Here is a 22,666-nt window from a genome sequence, read left to right as displayed (position 1 = left end):
ACTGAGAACAAATAAAAACAGACATTTTGCACCTGCATAGGGCAATGAGCTCACTCTCTTTTTAGGTTAATGTGGTGCCACTTTTGCCACTTTTGCCAGCTGCAGTTTTAGATGCACTTTTACTGCTATGATCCATTTTCACCTAATCTCCCACAGAACAGTTGGGTTGGTCTAATCCACCTGGTGCTTTCCTGTGACTAATTGAATTTTATGAGAGTCACATAAAAAGCACAGAGAGTAACAGTGTTGGGCCCAACTACAAGGCTGCAGACAATAGCTATAATGCAGTGTTTGTTTATTCTCCGTCTATCATACTTTGGCTCAGGAACTGATCCTATTTTTTGTACTGTTCACGGGCAGCAATTCTGTCATTATCGGGGGCAGGGGGCAAAAATAGACACAAGTTTGCATTTGCATAATGTAGGCACTCCCCAGTGACTGAATGAGGACATTTGGGTGCAAATGTCTTCTGCCTCCATGAGCTTATTATTGGTAGTTATACAGATTTCAGATTAGCAGTTATTTGAACCTGCACCAGTGGGCGGTGAAACTGTGATTCAGTGGTTCAACTCCTGGCATCTGCAGAGGGGGTGAAAGTTGGAGATACTCCTATCTGATATGCCAGAGAGACACTGCCAGTAAATGTAGACGATACTGAGTTAAACACATCACTAGGCTGACTTGGTATAGTGCAGCTTCCTATGTTCCTAATTAATATCTTGTATGCACTTCCCTATATATTCCATTAGTCCAATCTGAAGAATTGGGCAACTGATAGTAAAATGTACCAGTTGCTTGAAGACAGCATTGTCCCACAAATACTGTACGCTGTCTTTGTAGGAAGAGCAAGGATTTTCTCTGACATTGTGGATTCTTAATCAGAAGGTGTAAAAGTGTGTATGATATTTTATTTTACCTGATAAACAATTTGTTCATCCTTTACCATGACTTCCTGACAAGAAAGAAATACTGTTTTAGAGGAGCGCCCCCCCCCTCACTAAGCTTTTGATACAACTCCCCCTTTTCTGGAATCAAAATGACTAACTTAAGCTCAGACACATACTTTAACTAGATAAAATCTAGTGTTGTAAAACATTCAAAAATGGCAAAGCATGGCAAAGCGAGTTCATCAGTTACAAAAAGCTATTATAAATGCTCCTCTGCATGCCCTGTTGAGTCAACCTGACAAATATATGGTATTATTAACAGAGCTTTTTAAGTAATAGGTGTGTGTCAATTAATGATCACAGATGCCTTGATAGGAGTTGGGCAACAATATGGCCATTTAGATTTCTTCGGCCTCAAACAGTGTGATAAAAACAAAAGATCATATTTGGTATCTATGGATTGGATTAAAATAATCATCTATAGTAGCAGGAGCCAGCACTACTCAACATCCTGCTGGTGCAATGGGGCTTTCTACTATCTCTTCCCAAATTGACTGAGTGGGAGTTGGGAGAACCCACAGAACAACATAGGAAGGAGGAGAGAGGCAAGTGTTTCATCGGATAAGCATCTTTAGTACACCTGGGTGCAGCTCATCAGGCCCAGAGATTTGAATTTATTTAAAGTGGCCCTTACTTACCATCTCTTTTCCTATCTTGGGCTGCGGCCCCCTCCTTGCATCATTTATTTTGTTGTCAACAGGTTGGGCACTGCTTTCCTACAGAGACAAAGTAGGTATTGAGCAATTCTGCCTTCTGCCTATCACCCAGTAGCATTTATCTGCACTCAGGACCTACTACTTGCTTTTTTTTCTTCCTTCTCCTTCAAACTTAGCCCAAAAAACTTTTTTAAATTGTATTTAACCTGCCTTGCAAGCCTGAGTTCATTCTGAGCTTTGGCCTACCTGACCTTCTTCCTGCAACTGTTTGCTAGTTGTATATACTCCTCCTTTGTGATTTCCTTTTTCTTCCATTTCTTATACATGCCCTTAAATCTCAACTCATCTGTCAGCTCCTTATGCAGCCACACCAGTTTCTTTAGATGCCTCCCACTTTTATTTCTTGTAGGAATTGTCTGCATTTGTGCTTTCAATATTTCACCTTCAAGAAACTCCCATCCAACTTGGACTCCCTTTTCTTATTTCTAATGATGGAATCTCACCCACCAGCTTCTTAACCTTTTTGAAATTCTTGAATTCCAGAAGAAAAGTGCACATCTGAATACAATGTATGGTTGTGTAATTTATACTGGTGCAGGAATCAAAGATACCAAATCTCCATTTCTGTAAACTTTTAGTCATAATTTTGTTCTCTGGCTTTTAATTTAAAATTCACATTCAGTGATTGTAGCCATGCAACAACAAGCACTGATGGGGAGCCGAGCATCTTGAGGATTATGTTGGCAAACACTGTTAAATTGAGTTTGTCATCTTGGTGTGATTGTATCAGAATTATGTTTGCTCTTAAATGTATTCCCATCAACATGCAATGAAACTTTAAGTATCATAATATCCTGTGTGTGTAATTCCTACAGGAACGTGTTTTGTGCCTCTGCTGATCAGCAGAGCCTTTACTGATCTAAAAGTGAGATGAGAATATGCCTTTGGAAATGGACAGGTAGTCCGATTGATTCCTGGGTTAATTTAAATGATATAAAAAGGGGCATCAAAGGATTAGTCAAAAACCTTTTTTAATATCCTTAGGATTTCATTCAGTGCTGTAATTTTTAATCCATAGAAGGACTCAGACAGAATACTCATGTGGTGAAAACTGAAGAGAGTGTGCATAGAAAGAAAAATTATCAAGAGTTTATATCGAGGGACAAGCCAAACCAAATGAAGATGTGAAGTAGTCCAAGAGTGAGGCACTGCCATAAATAGATTCTAGTGTGATGTTTAGCATTGTTTCCAAATGTGTTTCTGCCGTGTGGCCTGTGGATCATGAATTTATATACTATTGATTTATTTCAGTAGCTTTCTCTCCTGCCTTTCTACATCAAAGCGTATTTAAGGTGACTCAAAATAAAACAGCTACAATTCATAAAATAAGAATTACAAATGCTATGCAACAATAAAACAGTAAAAGCAGCTGTTAAAACATAATGGAAAGGCCAAATTAGGACAAGACTCCCCGGAATAAAATAATCTTCGCCACCTGCCAAAATGTGGGTAGCGACAGAGTCAAGTAGTGCTTCTCCTTAGGCAAGCTGTTCCACAATCTGGCATCACAACTGAGAAGGTAACCATGCTGAATCTCAGCCAGTAAGAGGAAGGTATCCATAACAGAGAGGAGTTCTAGGTATGTTTGCTAGAGATGATGTTTCCAAAGGCAATTAGCTTAAGATGCAACCAAGTAGAAATAAAGCATAGAGCAAAGCCAGAAATTTGAACTGAGCTCTGAAATAAACTCATAACCAGTACAGGTGGTTAAAGATCATAGTTATATGATCCAATCTTCTGGTCTTTGCCATAACTCTGGCAACCACATTCTGGATCAAACTGAAATTCCCATGCTCTCAAGGACAGCCCCAAATGGAGTGTATTATAATAATCTAACCTGGAAGTAACTAGATGCTGGGTTTGGCTTTTCAAGGTAAGAATGCAGGTGCAATAGATGTTAAGGTGATTAAATGGCACCAATCTGGGTCACCAATCACACTTGAGCATCCAGTAGAACTGCTAGACCCAGGAGTCCCCTTAAGCTGCAAACTTGCTTCTTCAGTGGGAGTTTCCCTGTATCATCAGGTCCTCAAGGAACTACACCCCTGTCTGGTCCTGATTAAGAATCAGTTTTTATACCCTTATCCAATCCCAAACAGCCCTAAACACTTACATATCTCCTACGTATCTCTTCCATAGTGCTCCAATATATCGCTATGGGGGTATAAAGATTCCCCCCTCAGATATTGCATCAAATGTTTAAAAAATGAATGGAAAAGTTATTTAAAGCCCCACTGGCTCTGCTTTTTACATAACTTTTGCATTGGCTCATGTTAGTGCCACAATCAAATGTTTGTAGCATTCCCAGATCAGGAACACATAATGGACAGGAGAAGAGAAACATACCATTCTATTTGTAATCTGCAGTGATGGGGGGCAGGGAAGCAAAATTAACTGTAAACCAGATTGAAATGTGAAGTGAAAATGCTAGTTGCAAGACAAGATCTGAAATACTTTATCTATCCATTAAGCCAATATTATACACAATATTACATAACACAGTGGTACCACGGGTTAAGTACTTAATTCGTTCCGGAGGTCGTTCTTAACCTGAAACTGTTCTTAACCTGAATCACCACTTTAGTTAATGGGGCCTCCTGCTGCCGCTGCGCCGCTGGAGCACGATTTCTGTTCTCATCCTGAAGCAAAGTTCTTAACCCGAGGTACTATTTCTGGGTTAGCGAAGTCTGTAACCTGAAGCGTATGTAACCCGAGGTACCACTGTATTAGGAATATTTATCTAATTTGAAATAGTTTTTTTGGCTTGTGGTATGACTGCAGCACATTGTGATACAAATGTGTGATGCAAATTACAAATGACTACATTTTAACACTTGGGAAAGAAAGATTTTAAATTCCCAGAGCTTCCACTTTAGCAGACCACTGGCAAACATCACCAAGAAAAAATTCCATGGAATAACAACTATATAATTTAGATTATGCAGACATCTTGAAAATAGCCAACTTTAAATGTAATGATGGATGGATGCAACTGTAGGCGAGTTTGGTATCCAAAATGAAAGTTACTTTCTGGAAGCTTTCAGCTCCATTCATCATAAGTAAGAAACATAACCCTGCAGTTGTCTGATACCCATGATGAGTAGTGCTGGACAAGCTTCCTTCTGTACTGCTTATAAATTCCCATATCTCTCAAATTTGTAAGTCCCTGCATTACAGAAATCAGATTCAGAGTGTGCATCTCCCAAATTCTGGAGATCAAACCCAGTAGTCTCCTTGACCCACCCTCTGTCAACTGTATTTGGCAACAACACCAAAGCAAGATGGATGGATGCAATTCAGTGTTTGAAGGTCTTGATCACAGGCAGTTGTAAAGCTGCTGATGAAGAAAAGTTTTAGCCCAGCAGGATTCTTCAATAACCCAGCTACAATCTAGCTCATAATAAGGGGACAGATACAGTTTTGGCAAGTTGTGGTTTTAGTAGTAATGTTAAAAGGTCTGCCTGTGGTTTTTTTTTTTAATGCCTGAAGGCAAGAAAATAGCCAGGCATTTGTTAATGAATACTGATCAAAGACATAAAGTAGTCTCCATTCACAACTCCCACCTGAATCCTAGCAGCTGTATTCTGGACCAATTGCAATTTCCCATTTTTGAAAGTATCCCAGTGTTGTTATGGTGGTTGACAATAATGTTGATGGCATCATCAGTTGATCTGTATGTCACTTTTCCATGGGAAACAATGTCTAAAGTAGTTCATGCATCAGACTAGAACAACTGAATAAAATAAAACATTTAAAGAAAACTTATTAACAATTACAAGACAAACCGGCAACATTTAAATAGTCATAGGAACAGCATATCAACAGGCCAATCAAAACATATAATGTTAATTCAATATAACACTAAGATTAAACAAACCAGTGCTTTTTTTATAGGGGTACTCAAGGTACTGGCACCTTTTTTTCTTTAAAAAAAATGCAATGAAACAAACCATATTTCAAATCAGGAAGTGTCAAGTTTAAATGTCACCTCTGCTATGACGTCACTCTGGGCTTGCCCATACTTCCTCTTGTCCCACTGTTTCCAACAGGGGAAAACTGCTCTTTAGCGTTCATTCGGTGCAAATGGCAATTTAGGTTTTCCTTAGATTGCCATTTGTTCCAAACTATCTCTAAAGAGCAGTTTTTCCCTTGGAAAGGAGTGGAGCCTAGAAAGTGCAGATCAATCAGAAAACCACTTAGACTCATGCTTTCTAGGCACAGCAGAAGCAGAAGTGTGGATGAGACCTCAGCCTCAAACCCACCCACCCCGCCGCCACCACTGCCCCAGCTGCAATATGGGGGATAATAACACAGACTTGCTTTACAAATTTGTCATAAGGATTTCCACTAGATAATATGTGTGGCACATTTTGATCACCTGAAAGTACTATACAAGTGTTAACTATTATTATTATTATTATTATTATTATTATTATTATTATTATTAGCGATGAAAAACAGTGGACAATGACAAAAAGTAGCAAAAATGATGGCTAAAATTCAATAGTGTCCATTAGAGAGCAGAAGGGAACACAGCTCCACCTTCCTCCCCTTTCCCCTTGGGGCTCCCAAAATCTGCTGGTAGTAGGGGTAGTTGTAGGGTGGTATGGGGATCCTCTGAAACAGCTTGGGACAAAAGAGAGGAAGCAGGGATGCATTTGCACACCATTATGTTTTTAATAAGACATATTGGGCAAAGTCTTATTCAAAGCTGTCCCCTAAACAAGACCGCCACTGTCATTGGAATGGGCCAGCAGAGAAGCAGGGAACCAGGCCTTACAAAACTCACAGCAAAGTGCATAACTGGGGTGGGCGAATCAGTTTCCTTTGAGTCTAGTTCATTTTCTCATATGTTTACCCAACATTCTGTTGACTTGCAATGTGAGCCCATGGATTGCTTGAAAGAGGTCCCATGTTCAGTTCTTGGCATGTGGAGGGCTGGGAAAGCTCTGCCTGAAACCACAGAAAGTCAATATAGGAATACAAAGCTAGTTGGACCCTTCAGTTTCATTTTTGTATAAGTTGGCTTCTTGCGTACTTTTCTGTTTTCTCACAGAGTTGTTTTGTGTAATATTGTGTTTAAAGTTTTTGTGTGGGTTTTTCATCTTGTTTTGCATGCATTCGCGTATATATGCATAACTGAGTGACCGTAATCCATTTCTCTTTCACTCTTAATCTTCTTAAGCATCCCACAGGACTTCTCTTTTGGTACTGAGAATGCAGTTTGGGCTGCATCCTGCTGCTTTGTCTCTGCAAGTGTTTTCCCATCATTATGCTCTGTACCTATCACAACAGTACCTTTTGTATCCATATTCCTCCTTACCTACCTGCCCCTCAACCTATGCATGCTGTCTGGTTTTTTTCTTTTGATGTTTCTTTTTTATTTTATTTGGCTTTTTCTCCCATACTGCAGCACAGTCCACGGGACTCATCGGTACATCACCTTTTCCTTTCTGCTTTTTGTCTCCTCAAAGAAACATCACTTTGCATTTGAAAGCCTATGTTGCTTTGTCCAAACATGTTAGTGCTGAAATTATTCCCTTCCTAGCTGAACTGGATGTCCAGATGAGATGAGAAAGGATATACCCTTACATCTAAATAAGCATGGTTTTATATGTAAGAGAGACACAAGCATATATATTTTTATATTTTTTTATAAAAAAAGATTAAAAACCCATATTTTTACAAGAGATGAGAACTGTTACTGCATTCAGAGAATTGCAAAAGCCAGCAGACAACAAAATTTTGATCGGTAAGCCTCAGTAAGCAGGGAATGGACTGCATAGTTTTGACAAGTAATTCATACAATTCAAATTCCTAAAGCAGCCCTAAATATATCTTAGAGGCGATAAGAGCATGAATGACAGGCCAGGTCTGATCTTTCTAGGAAAGGGCACAGTTGGCATATTAGAGTTGTTTTTAAGCACACACACACACTCCTAACCACTGCTATCACCAGAGCATCGATAGTACTTCCACTGTGAACCCTCTGCTTCAAGAGACCTGCAACTCCATTCAAATCAGGCTGAGTACAACAGTTCCCTCAATCAATAGCCCTTCTATCTTGCTTGCATTAAGCTTCAGCTTGCTTACCCTAAGCCAATTCAACATTGCTATCAAACACCGATTCAAAATGTCCATAGAATGCCTGGGATCAAAAGGTGGAAATGCAAGATATTTCTGAGTATAATACACATACAGATAATATCCCAGCCCAAATCTCTTGATGATCTCTTCCAGTAGTTTCAAGTACAGTGGTACCTCGGGTTACAGACGCTTCAGGTTACAGACTCCGCTAACCCAGAAATAGTACCTCGGGTTAAGTACTTTGCTTCAGGATGAGAAGAAAAATCGTGCTCCGGCGGAGCAGCAGCAGCAGGAGGCCCCATTAGCTACAGTGGTACCTCAGGTTAAGAAGAGTTTCAGGTTAAGAATGGACCTCCAGAATGAATTAAGTTCTTAACCTGAGGTACCACTGTAAATGCACCACTTAATAAACCAATAGCTACTGGGTGAAGCAATAATCTTCCAGTTCCACTCACGAGGACCTACTTCCAAGTAGGACTTGAGCTGTTTCAAAACAGTATATACACATATCCCTATCCTGTCCCACAGAGATGGTTCAAAGTAGATTGTATGAAAGCCACTAAGAGATCTAGGAAGATCAACATGGTATCACTCTTTTTCTCTGGCAAAAGTTATCCCCAGGATGATCAAAGCAGTTTCTATTCTGAACCAAGATGGAAATGCCGTATTTTTCCGTCTATAAGATGCTCCCATGTATAAGACACCCCCTATTTGGGGCGGACTCAGATTTAAGAAAATGGGGGGAGATGTATCAATGTATAAGATGCCCCCTAATTTTTGATATTATTCTTTAGGGGGGGAAACCTAGTCTTATACACGGAAAAATACAGTAATTAGTTTCAGCCAAGAACATGGAGGCAAATTTGATACTGGGTGATTGTTATATAACCAACCAGATCAAGTCATTTTTTTTCTTTTTCAGGACAGGTTTTATTGTAGCCTCCTTCAGGACTATTGGAACCTCACACTCCCACAGTGAGAAAGATATCATTTCTGTGACCCAGCTGGTAATAAATGCTTAACTGTGGGAGGGGAAATTCCAATAGCCCTTGCAGCAATATGTAAATGCTGTAATTTCCAATTTTAATATTAGGAATAATAATGAATATTATTTACATTTTATGCTATTAGGCCGGATTGCACCCCATGTTGACGGTTCTCTTCTTCAGATCATCTCCTTTAGCTGTACTTGACTAGAGCCTGTGGCAATTAGCTTTATATGTTTACATGTTACCTTATGATCACCACCATCTGTGTAGAAAATGAGACACCTGTTAAATTTAGATGTACATGTACATTTCTAGCATAATGTGAAAATACCTTGAGGAGACAAGGGAAGTATGTTGACAAGGTATTGTACCCAACTACTACCTATCTTAAGTAGGTCTACTCTGAATAGGACTAGCATTGGTTACAACCCAGGTTTGGGGCAGTTAAGCATTTTGAAATGGATACCAGTAACAATATATGCATGTACAGTGCAATAGATAGAATAACTACAGTCATTTTGTGATCCCAGTTTTAAAAACTTGACATACTGCTGTTGGGGGGGGGGGATCCACTTTGATTTTTAACTGAAGTGCAACTTGTATCTTTTTCTTCCTTTAGTTCACACATGCACACACAAATTGTATAATTACACACATCTAAGAAATATATTGTTAATGAAAGCAACTTCCAGGTACTTTAAGAAGCTACTCTTTGAATCAAAAAATTAAAATAATAACATAACCTTGTACATGCCCCCAAGTTACTGGCAATAGGAGTGTGGCCTAAATCATGATAAATTATCAGCATAATTGTGCCAGCTTCCCTTTTGCTGCTACACTCAGAGTTGCTTTAGTTAATTTTCCATTTTGAGCTAAAGCCATAACTATTTTATGTTAATATTATATACAAGTATGGCAATACAGTGTTATATGACTCTGTTAAATGTTCTTTCCACTTGCCTTGTCAATGTGATAAGGAATTCTACCCCTTCTCTTTGTACCAGATTTCAACTGTCTGTAACAACATAGTAGCCTAAAGTTACATTGCGTTCATTGTCTCTGAAAAAATAAGCGTTAGAATACAGCTCATCAAAAGGATACATAATACTGTATATCAAACCCTCTGAAACATTTCCCGTCTACACTAACGTGAACAGTTATCATTCTGAATCTGAACCCAGCAAGCTAACAATCAAATTCGCACAGAGGCCACTGTTCACTGATTGTTTTGCACAACGTTAGTGGGGGGTTTTATCTTGCAAATAAGGAACATATCTATTTGTAATTTTTTTAAGGGCACTTTCAGAAAACTGATATTGGAATGTGCATGAAGAATAGTTATATTGTTCTGACTACATAAATCCATACTGATAACCTAAACATGATTGCCCCGTATCTAAAGTTAGAATCAATACCAAATTTGGTCACAATATTTCAGCTTTAGCAGAATTATCCAAGGCCTTTGGTTTTATGCTGATGTTTTTGGGAGGAATGTGAACTAGTTCTGATACAATTATTAAAATATTAGGTCCTACACTTACTCTACATGGCAGGTAAAAAAGAATCAAGGTGAATTTTCAGGATACTGATTTTATAAAGCAATTTGGAAGAAAACTTAAATGAGTTGAGATATAAAGTCAAGCAAATTTCTCAAAACAGTGAAGGCGGGAATAGTCCACATCCCTATTCAATTTTAGCAGAAAATTAGTATTTGATCATTAATAATTTTGAACAAATATTTGAACAACAAATAATTTTTGTTGTTACTAAACCAACAGAAGCTTTATTAAGCTACTAAAATGCATTTTCCTTTTGCACAACTGATTCTGTATATGGTCTGGTTCAAAAGGGATTTCATGACCATGCTTGGTCTGGGCACCTTTAGAAATTAATGTGGATCATTCCTAGTTTGTGAGAGAATGTGAGTGTGAGAGAAGGCAAGGTATTGGGCAGTACAACACAGAGCCACATGTTTAACTGTATCTGCAATTCACATAGAAAGTGGGAAGAGAGGTTGAATTGGATTTCAAGAGCAAATGTGGCATACCAGTAATAGTGCTGAACCTTTCCCCCTATCAGCAGATCCTCAGACCCTATTCTTTATGCGATTGGGAAATATTTCAGTTCAGATACACAGATGTGCTGTAGTTTAGTTTGGCTGTCATATTAGAGCAAAAAGGCCATAAAATTCTTCTAAGTCAGTTAAAGTGTAGAGCGGGATTCACTTAACCAGCCCTGTCAGAATAAACCCTGTGCTAGGACTTCCTTTTGCTCAATGGGTTCCCCCCTTCCCCTTATAGACCCCCAAAATTGGTTCTTGGGGTCAGGAGAACCCCTAGAACAGTGCATGGGCGGAGGACATTGAGGGTCGTTCCATATGGCAAGCTGAAGGGATGTAAGACAACAAGATTGGATTCCACCCACCATCTCTGACATCTAGAAAATGATGAACCATCTCATGATTTCCTCCCATTACATAGCCAGATAACTTTATAACAGTATTATTTTAAAGGTGTAAAGTGTGATCTGGGAACAAGGCCTTCTTCATTAAGACTATTTAGGACTGAAATTTGTCTGGAGAAAGTACTGGTTGCAGGCACATGAATCAGTCAAACAACCATTGCTCACTTGCTGCTGAAAATCACTAGTTAAAAAGGGCATATTTATGTAGTCAATGAATATATTGAAATGTTTACAAATAAATCTGCTTTAGAATAACTGCAGCTGTGGGAATGAGGAACTGAGAATATTTTTGTCTTACATAAATAATAATAATCCACAATGCTTCTGTTGCTGATATAAAACCATAATGCAATTTTTAAAACAAGAAGTCCGACAGGGATGAGCATGCTAGCTCTCCTCCTCCTTGTTGTCATCCACATTGCCCTCCGACAGGTGGAGGGCAATTGTGCTCTCCATGTGTTTTAAAGACCTGTGTTTCCAGCATCCCCAGAAGCAGTGATGGGTGGAATGTCGGCCAGTTAATTGAAGGTGAATTCTGATAAGACAGAGGAGTTATGTGTTCCAAGTTACTGGTTTTGAGAGGTGGGGAGGTGGACTGATCTAGATAGAGATGCATTCCCATGAAGATGACTTGGAAACATCTACTGGTACAAAGGCAGCAGCCAGATTGCTGGCTGGGGTTCTATTTAGAACTCACATAAGAAGTATTCCAAAACAGTGCACTGGCTGCCAGTTTGTTTCTGGATCTGGTTCAAGATGCTCAAACTATTGTTTAACGTGCAAAATGATTTGAACCCATATTTCTGAAAGATTGCATCCTTTCCTACAGAATCACCTGGATATTAAGACTGGCAGCAGGGGCTCTCTAGAGATTTGGAAAGTGGCAGCTCAGGAAAGGGCCATCTCTAAGTTGTAGAAGGTGTAACTGGCACCTTCATGATATGTCTTTCATTATATGCTGAAGACATACCATTTCACTGTGACCTTTGATACGTTTGTATATTGTTCTAACCTGACCTAGGACCTAGGACCTTTTGGTGGAGGTAAAAAAACAATGACTACAGCAGCCACCACCACCACCTTTAATTTGACATATTAAATGAAATAATGGACATGTGAAGAGGTACAAGGGAATATCTACATAAGCAGAGATATAGACTGGATATATTTAATGCATTTATAATATACCCTACACTTTAGGTTTACAGGACAGAGAAAACATATATACTAAAACCACAAGTTAACAGTAAAAAAACAAAAACTAAACAGAATATATGCATAATATCAGTAAAAATTTAGAATATAAATCACTGCAAAATCATAACAGCCCAACTAAAAGGCAGAGGCAGAAAGGAAAGACCATTCTCAGTTCTCCTGCACCACCCACACCTGCTGACAAAATGAGGATATTATGTGCATATTTATGGACTCGAAACATTAAAATGTTATTGTCTTTGTTGTCCTCATCTATAATATTTTCCTTTGCCTTTTTCTTTACAAAGTGAAGAAAACATTGGATAATGAAAACAATCTTTGACTACAAACGTCTTAGATGTAGCTTCTCTCCCCATCTTTTAAAAATCTTGCTCAGAGCTCAGACTCAACTGAAAGACTTAGATGGTAATTGCTAGACTCTTGGATGTTAATGTTCAAAGCTTTTGTATCTTTTCGGCATTTGAAGACACAAGTCACTAGGTACAATACAGCAGATGACATGCAAGGGTGTTAGAAAAAGCATTTCTATAAATTAATTACCATTACTAGCTTTCATATTCTTGATTAATCTAGGAAAAACAAACATCAGAATAAATAAAAAGTTAAGTTATACTATGACATTACATTAATTTAATTTAAAGGGTAGTCCCATTACTTAAGATAGGTAGGTTTAAAAATACTTTGGTGTATCAGTTTGGACAAACTTAATAAATTCAACACCTTCACTGAAGGTTGAAATCATCTTCACTTTATATGATTTAATTTTGCAATTATTTTGCTTATTAATTTCACTTTCTGTATTTCAGATCCAATGGCATGAAGGCTTTCATTATGATTTCTTGTCTCTGTGGAGGACTCCCACTATTAAGATATGTGGGAAATTTTGTCCACTTACGCACCTTTCGTTTTACTTCTAGGTGTATGATCCTACCTTTTATTTATAAAACCCAGTATTTAATTGGATATAAAGCCTCAATACAGTTTAAATATTTTTTACCAGTTTTTCCTAATTCTAATCCTTTTAATTGAACTCCACCTCATGAAATCACTAATGTCAGTCTGATGGACTTCCTCCGGCTTTTCTCTGAAGTCTTCCTTCTAGTCAGGTGCTTGAAGATCAGTACATGGTCACAAAGATATCACAGTTGCCTCCTCTGGGAAATCTTCCTGCTTCCCAAGGTCAATGTCATCCTGCCACTGTGGCCTCAAGCTATCCTGGAAAACTGTCTCCAAAGTCTTCCTGTCTCAGCTCCTGTCTTCAATGGTTTTCAACTGCCTTCTGTCTTTTCTTACAATCTTCAGTTCCTTCTCCTTTTGACTGTCCTCCCATTACATTCTCTCCTGTCAAAAACCATCAGACTTTCACTGAAATTCCAAACCCTTATTGCTCTATGACTAAGGACCAATGGTTCTGAGTAAAATGTCCACTAAAGGGCCTATTGCTATCCAATCCTTTTCAATTCTCCTGGTACAATTAAAAGCAAGATTCTGTTGTTAAGTATCATAATGGGAAACTTCACAAGCATGTAACCACCTCTTTTGAGACTGTATCAGCTTTGCTTCTTCTTGGTAGGCTGCCAACTGAGCACCCACCCCTACCAACCTGTATCAATTCAGAAGTGAATTGCCAGTTAATCTCCTCACCCTTTACAAAACAATCAGTCTTTATAACAAAACGACACTGGTACTTTTAAATTTTCCCTCACGGTATAACCATTTCCTCATACAACATTTGTCTTTGCTGTTACAGCAATATAGTTATATTTATCCCAAAACAAAAACTTGAAAACCTAAACCTAAACAGATGAAGTATACCACTTGCATATGAGCTAGAAAAAGTGGTTGATTTGTATAGCGCTACCCTTCAACTATTCAAGGTGTGTGTGTGTGTGTGTGTGTGTGTGTGTGTGTGTGTGTGCTAACTATGTTGAGTCACTTCTGTGTTTGGCACAGAGTTGGTGAATACAATTATTATTATTTTTAGAAAGCAGTATCTACAAGAGAACCTGAATATTTAACACTGTCTTGTTTAGGATGCTTAAATGCCAAGATGGTCGTTGTTTCCTTGAAACCTATTCTCATGTACTTTCCTCTTAAAAATAAATTGATTTTGGATTATTTTTTTTAACGTAGGAATTGGCTCTCAAGTGCCCAATAAAAATGTTCTCTTTAAAAAGCCTTAAACACCCGCATTACCTTATTTTGCTTATTCAGTGGATCTAATAAAATCTGGATGCTTTGAAGTATTGATTGGTGTAAAAGTGGTTTAGTGGCAGAATCATTACTTTTTTAATCTTGGGACTGCCAACCCTTACTCTTTTCAACCTTAGTTCAGGTTCTTCTATTAAGGACTGCCATTACTAATTGTTTTTACACATTGCTGGGACATTTCTAGTTCAAAAAGTTTTAAGTTCTTCAACAATATCTTAGTGTCTGCATTCTTGAAACAATCCTTTAAAAAAAAAAGCTTGATATATGGTGGCATGGGTAAACAGAATGTAAGAAAAGTAGCAGGTAAAGATAAAATATAAATATGGGCTTTCTGATTAAATGTTTAACTATTAATCATGGTTGCAAGTTGCTTTTTGTCTCATACCTGGAACTGGTGTTACTATCCCATCTTCTTTGTCACAATGAAAACATAGTCCATGTTTGAGCTTCCATGACTACAGTTACACGAATTCACCAGAATTCTGAAGAAAAGGTCATAGAGGGATGATACGTCAAAAAGAATATAATTAACAGTCAGAAAGATTAATATCAATGGTATTTAGTGAAATTGCCTTTTAGAGGAACACTCATCTATTACTTTGATACTTAACACTTTCTTGCTGCTATAATGTTAGTTCTCTCTAAAAGCTTAAAAATATAGTCTCCTGTGACAGGGTGTCACACAATAAGCAAGCAGAAATTGGTTAAGATAGTCAGTCACATGTGTCATAATATATGTAGTTCTTATCACCACCCAAGTGCAGACATGATGGAGTGATTTAAGGCTTAGTGCAGTGAGGCACTAGGCTCCGCCTCCATTGCAGGGTATTCTGGAAGCCTTTACAGTCCACAGGGACTGCAATGGTCACCACAAGCAGAAGCAGCTTGCCTGGTGGGATGGAGCTGCAAGGCTAAATTCCTGGCAGTGGTGTAACTGCCACTTACTGGAAACGAGAGGAGGAGAGGTGAGGTGGTAGCAAGGTTGGAGTGACGCAGGCACAGTGGATCGGCTACCTCAGTGTGCCAATGCTACATGAACCTTCCTGCCATCTCCCTCCCAGTAAGCAATAATAACCCCAGTCAGGAAGCAAATGTTGTGGTTCCTCCCGATGGGGCAAGCTGCTTCTGGTTATTAGGGTGCATAACGTAAGGTAGAGGCTAGGGTTTTTCTTTAAGATTTTTGGCTCTAGCACATAACTCTCAAGGGCAGCCTGTGGTCAAGGATAGTAGGAATGGTAGTTAAATTATTGAGAATTCTCTGTTACTAACAAGGAGCCCCAATGGGAGATGCTTTCAAGCCAAAATGTGATTCTCAGTTTTGCTATTAATCACATTTACTGAATAACAAAACTGACAAGATCATTCTTCCAGTATGAGGTGCTAATTTTAAATCATAACTGTTTTACTTTTCTTTACTTCAAAAATCCTTACGCACAGTGACAGAGTTTAAGGTGGAAAATAAGAAAGCAAGAAAAGTATTCAGTGATACAGTGGAAAGGGAGGTAAGGACTGTATGGAAAAATAGAAGAGACTGCGGGGGAAGGAATGTGTCAACTGAAAACAAGTTAAGGTGTAGAATACTTCTTCTCTTACAAATATATTCATCACCTGAAAATGCTTAGCTATAGGGCTCTTATGCTATTAGTTTGACACTTAAAGAACATGAACAAATTTTGTACAAAATAATGCTAAGTGGAGGTCTAAATAACTTAGCCTGCTAGTTAGATTGAAACACATGGCTGCTGCAAAGTTTTATTGTGATTAAGGGCCACTGAGCACTGGATAGACATTTCAAATTAAAAGAAAGAAAACTTTTTGTTTTGGAAGTATAGCTATATGTTGCTTCAGAATGGAGAATCCACCTAAAAATAAAAAGGCCAACAGTATCCAACAAAAACTTCCACTTATATTCAGTTCTAAGGGTGATGATTTGATTTCAAGCAAGGTTTCTCTAATTAAAAGTCACAACACTTCAGTCTTTTAAAAATTCAAATAAAATCATTTGAGAAGTCAGGTTTGTAGGAAATAAAAGGTTGAAAAACACTGACTTAACCTCTTCATAAAGAAGAGGGAGAACTAGGAACTTGAGACCTTATCTGCCCTTTGACAATCGTTTTAAAAAGAGCAGTCCTTATTTTTTTCCCATTCTCTCCCCCCACCCCGCAGCCTTCTATATGCCTTATCAATGTGATAGGGGGAAAGCGTATGCCATAAATCCTGAACTGTGTGCGTGTGCATGTGCACGAGAGAGAGAGGGGGAAACATTTGACAAGAGAGGGTTCCCATCTCAGTCAAGATTTCTTTTATTTTTAAGGGGTGGAGCCATGAAGAAGGAAAAAAGCTTTCCAAAAAATGTATAGCATCCTATCCATCCTTAAATATATTTATTAACTGATAAGAGCCAATAGAAAATTAAATTGTACTATACAGGGATACTATAAAGAGATACTATACAGGAGTTTTCCTTTTAAATATTTGGCTGTAATTTAGAATGCTGCATCTTACAAACCTGAAATTACAACTATATATATGTGTGTGTGTGTGTGTATAAAGGTCTTTTCTAAAAACTGTCTTTGCTAAGATGTGTGTTCCCATGAGAATACTACTGCTTCAGCTTCTTTGCCGGACAGAAATTGCAGCTGGATATTCATTTCACAAAAGGAAACCGTAAATGAGCCATGTAAATGCTGCTGGGATATTATGTGCTTTCTCTCCCTCCTGCTGTTGACTCCAGTTCCTCCTGAGCCCTGAAACTACACAAATCACCTTTGTGTTCACAAAGTGGTCCTTCAAGGATAGTCTAAAAATTGAAGAATATGATGCATACACACAAACAAACAGACAAAATGTAGAAAGGGGTTCTGGTCACTTCACTGAGTGTAAAATCAAATGGGAACAGCAGCCAATCATAGCTCCCTGGAGAAGATGCTTATATGATGCACATGTGTATCGTAGTTAAATTTCGCATTTTCCAGTGTGCACTTAAACTGTCTTAAGTGAACATGCAAAATATATTAATATATTCTATGAAGTGACTGTAATAAAGTATCCTATACTCCTGGCTCTATTAGGGGTGTGCATTATCCTATATGCAATTATAAAGACAGTTAACAATGCAATCATGAATATAGCGGAATGGAGCTTGTATTCGTATATAATAATTAGAAGCATAGATGTAAAGTAATTGGGAGAATGAAAATCACTATGGGTTATTCACTGCTGAACTAATGGGTAAACGTAACAGCATATCAAGCCATGGTTCAGGCTTGCCTCTTCAGCCCCTTGCAGTCAAGAAGTGTCAAACAGCTTCAACTCTATGATTTGTTTTGTCTGTTAGTTCAGTTGTGAATGCAGTTGAACAGCACATTCTGAATCCTCTATTTATTTTACTCCTGGTTGTGTCCTAGCAGTAATGATAAACAACTATGTCATAAGAAACTATAAGTAAGGCTGAATTTTTTTTCTTTTCTAAATTTCAGTGGGCTCCAATATACATAAGATCTACTGGATCTACACTGATCTGTAAAAATGTTTTTTTTTAAACCCCCGTAATATGGCTCTGAATGCAATTTTCCATTGATGAGGGATCGCTGCTCTACAACGCCCTCTGGTATCAGATTTCTATAACACATTCTAAACATTCTAACTGATCAGTGTAGATTAGTCCTCTGTAATGGCTCAGTCTTAAAACAAAGCTTAATTCAGACTAAAACAAAAGTTATTTTGTTATGTTACTCAGGGTTGGTTTTACAGCCATGACAAATAGACATCATGGAATTCAGTGCAAGGAAGGTTAAAAACACACAGCCTAGTCCTGTGAAAATTATTTATGTCTTTCTTCATATCTGCATTGGTTAATACAGAAGAAGGAGCTTAGTTTTGTTTCTGTCTCTCAGCCAGGCTAATCATCACACTTTAAAATCTTGGGTCTGATTTCACTATATTAAAGTCATCTTTTAACTATAATGGGATTTGTATCTGTCCCCTGGAAACTATTTCCAGTGCTTCAGATTGCAAGTGTTTTGAGAGTTGTTCTGCTCTTTAGTGTAAGAAGAATGGAGTGTTTTTTCAGGGATATTAAATTATCTGCATATATTTCCTCCGATCATATATTTCCTTCATATATTTCCTCCGATTCTTGACAATAAATTTTAAGTCTCATCCATTGGCCAAATTTAAGATGAATAAAGTTTCTGCCATTCCTACTAGGTTATCTGTTCTCTGAAATGCAAGCCAAGTGTAAGCGTTACAGTATGATGTTTACTCTAGCTCTGGTTTAAAGCATTAAATTCTCATGCTACTCCTATTAAACCACCATGCTTGTACAGCTCTTAATAAAACAGCAGATGTTGGCACAATCCATCTCCTAAAATAGATCACTAAAATGATCTCTGAAAGTATATAAGTACTGCACACTACTATGCCAAATATTGACTTCCCTAGCTAACTCTCCATCACATAAAACTTATGAAGGCAATGTAAGTAAAGTTCAGCTGAAAGTAAAATATTGCAAAATGAATGGAGGGCATTTGTCAAAATGCTAAATTGGGAAGTTAAATAAGCACTGTAGTTGATCAATATTTCACAATGACTCACTCGTTTTCATGAAACTAGCAGGAGTGGAAACATAGAAACGTTTTCTATGCCAAATCAAACCTCATTACCTGATACAAGAGTCCTATGTACTGGCATGGCAACTTAGACGAACTGGTCTTAAGTATCACAGCCAAACTGCTGGAACATCAATAGTCACTGGTGCTGCTCCAACTTGCCTCCTTTCTCATGCAAGTACAGCAAAAGCAAGCATGGAAGGGAGCAGGAAAGATAAAGTTCTTTAATAGCAGGCATAGAACCCATTTGTTAGAGCCATCTGTGCATTTATGTTCACAACAGAGCAGTTTTTGTTTGTTTGTTTCATTTTCCTTGAGTTAGCTTTCCATTTATAACCTTGCATTTTAAGTCCAGTGGTACCTCGTGTTAAGTACTTAATTCGTTCCGGAGGTCCATTCTTAACCTGAAACTGTTTTTAACCTGAAGCACCACTTTAGCTAATGGGGCCTCCTGCTCCCGCTGCGTCGCCACCACACAATTTATGTTCTCATCCTGAAGCAAAGTTCTTAACCCGAGGTAATATTTCTGGGTTAGCGGAGTCTGTAACCTGAAGCGTATGTAACCTGAAGCGTATGTAACCCAAGGTACCACTGTAGAGGAGTAGTGAAGTGCTCAGAAATATAATGTAAGAAGAACCTTGCTGGATCAGGCCAAGGCCCATGTAGTCCAACATCCTGTCCTCATAGTGGCCAACAAGATGCCTATCAGAAGCCCATAGCACTCTCCCCATTGCCTTTCCCAGCAACTAGTATACAGAAGCATATCCCATTTCCAGCAGTGGATGCAGAACATAGTCATTATGGCCAGTAGTAGCCCTTGAGGAATACTCATATGAATTCCATAAACATTTCCAGTTTTATCAAAAACAATAGAACATCTCACAGTTCTGCTAGATTTTTGTCTAGCTCCCACAGATCTGGCTGGTGGGAAAGAACATCTTCCCTTCATTGATGAAGTTGTTGCCAGTGGCAGCAGCACCAGTTCCCAGCACCTGTTGATCCATGACTGACATGGTTGTTGCTTCAGCTGCTGAGGTACAAAATCACTATCTGTATTTCAGTGGAAGGGCCATAAGATGTGGTTGCTTATCTGCCATACCTTCTCTTGAGAACTAAGAAGTTGAACTCATCCCTGAGTGTTCAGTACAGGACATAAGATAGGTGAAGATGATTACACTACAAGTGTTGATGGAAGAAGATAATTACACTACAAGTGAATGTGAAAATGAATTCCTTATAATAATTTGACAGCAAAATTGACTTAAATATAATGGAGATAATATTAACAGCAAAGTCTTGTACAGTTCGCATTTTAAAATTATTTGATAATATATGGTCTACAAAAGTAGTTTTAAATCACAGAGTAGATGGGTTTTGACTTTTTTCCCCCCTCTAAAAGTTAAGCTTATAAAAATCCTCTCCTGTGCATGATGAAAAATCTGTAGCCATGGTGTAGCTAATTGACTGAAATGTAAGTTTTTGGATGGAAGGGATCTTCATATGTTGTAAAACAGGCAGATATTTCTCTTTAGCTTTGAATATATTGTGTAACGTAATTGAATTTTTAAAAATGATTGCTGAAGGAGGGTGAAGTCAGATCAGCTCTTTTAATCCTCAAGCTCATTCACAGCTGCAGACCAATGTACATAGAACTATGTTATTGCAATTCAGTCATGCAGGACCTCTTAGGGCATGAAAATTTCTGCTTGCTTTCTGTGCCTTTGTAAGTAAGAGCATCTTAAGTCACATTTTGCAGCTCTTAATAGAATTGTCATGCTCTTTTCCATGACAGGACTGAGCACACTTTTTCTGCTCTCACGTTTGGTGTTATCTTTAGTCTATCAATCAGAATTGAGTCTGGAAGGAAAGGGTCATGGCAGGGTGTGTTAGTGTGCATGTGCTGGCCTTGCTTTTGGCAGAGTGCTGTCTACTGTGATTCGTACATACACTGTACTTACAGAAAACAAGGCTGTGACTAGTTTCCACAGACCCAGCTATTTGCTTAGTACATTTGAGGATGTTCTTTGTTTCTAAAGAAGTATAATAAAACAATGTGCTCTTGGTGTAATTCATTTACATCAAAGGGCAGGGTGTGAAAGATTCTCATAAATTTGAATACTTCCCACCTATGCATGTGCAGGCAGCATGAGCGTCACATATTAGAATATATTGGTCTTCATTGTGCCCAAATGAGTATACAGTGGTACCTCGGGTTACATATGCTTCAGGTTACATACGCTTCAGATTACAGACTCCGCTAACCCAGAAATAGTACCTCAGGTTAAGAACTTTGCTTCAGGATGAGAACAGAAATTGTGCTCCGGCGGTGCGGCGGCAGCAGGAGGCCCCATTAGCTAAAGTGGTGCTTCAGGTTAAGAACAGTTTCAGGTTAAGAATGGACCTCCAGAACGAATTAAGTACTTAACCCGAGGTACCACTGTATACTTTTTATTCAACCCAATGTCCCATTTCTGCCCTTGCACACACACTCAGCTGGTTGCAAGCAATATCTTCTACACCAGGCACATGGAAGCTTTTCCAGGAGCCACATTACCTTTGGGCAGCCCTCTGAGGGCCACACTCCAATAGGGCAGAGGCAAAAGTAGGTGGTTTAGCTGGACAATCAAAGCCATTTCCCTGGGTGTGGTCGCTGTGCAAGCTGACAGCTTCAAGGACCCACAGGTGAGAGGTGGTTGCAGGGTGGGGACCAAAAGCGGGCAAACTACCCCAGAACTAGCACAATGTGTCCCCCACCAGAGGTACTACCCCTCCCTTCATACACCCCATTCAATTCAATTGAATCAAATTCCATCCAGTGATTCTAGAATGTTAGTGTACAGAATGAATTAATCTATTTTAATCAAAGCAAAGGAAACAGATATTGGAAATACTCAAATGTCATATCAAGCCATAAAGAGAGCAATTTAGGAGGGGTTTATACAAATAGATAATAATGGGGGAAATGCATGGGAAGAATAGGACACAGCCTGAAAAATGCAAGATGAAGTGATAAAAATACGAGCAACACAAGATTGCATCGCTGTTTTGAATCTCCTTATGGCCTTACTGGGCCTGCCTTCCAAATCTTGGCACCCTTCTGCCTAATTTACTTTATTCTGATACAGAATGACCTTGGACCAGCTATTACTCATGGAGGAAAAGGCAGTGTGGGGATTTAACATTGAAGGCAAAACAAAGAAAAAGAAGAAAACAAGGGCAGCACCAGGAGGTAAAAAATACAAAGAGAAATAAGAAAGTCTCAAAATAGTTTGAAATAAGATTTATTCCTGAAAGCACAACATGTTTCATCAAATATCTTCCTCTGGGCATGTGTAAAAGAGGTGTAGAACAGCATAAATCACCTGAATGAATCAATAGTAAAGAATATGCATAATGAAATACTATACTAGCAGTGTACATTGTATTTA

General features: G+C 38.5%; 1 long non-coding RNA gene across 1 annotated transcript; it reads right to left on the bottom strand.

Annotated features, from left to right (window-relative positions):
• Positions 1-5,262: 5,262 nt before the first annotated feature.
• Positions 5,263-15,042, bottom strand: LOC308581969. The gene is made up of 4 exons (XR_014005420.1): positions 15,014-15,042; positions 8,867-9,001; positions 6,522-6,616; positions 5,263-5,396 (listed from the first exon to the last, which is right to left on the bottom strand). It is a non-coding gene; the product is annotated as an uncharacterized lncRNA (long non-coding RNA).
• Positions 15,043-22,666: the final 7,624 nt, after the last annotated feature.

The sequence above is a fragment of the Podarcis bocagei genome (genome assembly GCF_964188305.1).
Source record: "Podarcis bocagei genome assembly, chromosome: 2".
Lineage (NCBI taxonomy): Eukaryota > Metazoa > Chordata > Lepidosauria > Squamata > Lacertidae > Podarcis > Podarcis bocagei.
Note: the sequence above shows the minus strand (reverse complement) of the source record. Positions and strands in the feature narration are given on the sequence as shown.